Genomic DNA, 954 nt, shown 5'->3' with positions numbered 1-954 from the left:
GACAGAGGCAGAGACGCAGACACAGGTTGAGACAGGGGCAGAGATGCAGACACAGGTTGAGACAGAGGCAGAGACGCAGACACAGGTTGAGACAGAGGCAGAGACGCAGACACAGGTTGAGACAGAGGCAGAGACGCAGACACAGGTTGAGACAGAGGCAGAGACGCAGACACAGGTTGAGACAGAGGCAGAGACGCAGACACAGGTTGAGACAGAGGCAGAGACGCAGACACAGGTTGAGACAGAGGCAGAGACGCAGACACAGGTTGAGACAGAGGCAGAGACGCAGACACAGGTTGAGACAGAGGCAGAGACGCAGACACAGACAGACACAGAGACAGACACAGAGACAGAGACAGACACAGACACAGACACAGACAGAGACAGAGACAGAGACAGAGACAGAGACAGAGACAGACACAGACACAGACACAGACTGAGACAGAGAGTTCGCAATGCTTCACAGAATAGCACAGCGTGCAGCCCCCTCACTGAATTTGCCCGTCAAAGTGCAGCTGCTACTGATCCCTGTGTCGAACAAACCTATTAAATACACACTTATTGATACAATATACAGGGTAGTTTAAAGTTTCATCACCTCTACTCTAGGAGAATGGTCGTATCCCAACGTGCTATACTGTATATCGCAAGAAACGCCCACTGTGACCCTGTTTAGTTCTTTGAAACACTGTTTCCTAATACGCTTTGTACAATCCCAATCATGTCTTTTTTCTGCCACGACTTCGACCTCTATGTCAGATTCTAAACTGGCAGTATGACGCTCTGAACCACGACCTCCAGAAGAGTTCGTCAGCGTTGTGGAGAGTTTCCACACTACCGTGCGAATGTCTTTCATGACCTCTACATTTAAGTTCATATGTCGCCGTGACAGAACAGATGACGGCACAGCGTTCCATTTCGAGTTAGTCGTAATTTTGAAATCATGTACGTGAT

The sequence above is a fragment of the Schistocerca nitens genome, chromosome 1 (genome assembly GCF_023898315.1).
Source record: "Schistocerca nitens isolate TAMUIC-IGC-003100 chromosome 1, iqSchNite1.1, whole genome shotgun sequence".
Classification (NCBI taxonomy): Eukaryota; Metazoa; Arthropoda; class Insecta; order Orthoptera; family Acrididae; genus Schistocerca; species Schistocerca nitens.
The sequence above is the reverse complement of the archived record's forward strand: the minus strand, read 5'-3'. Positions refer to the sequence as shown.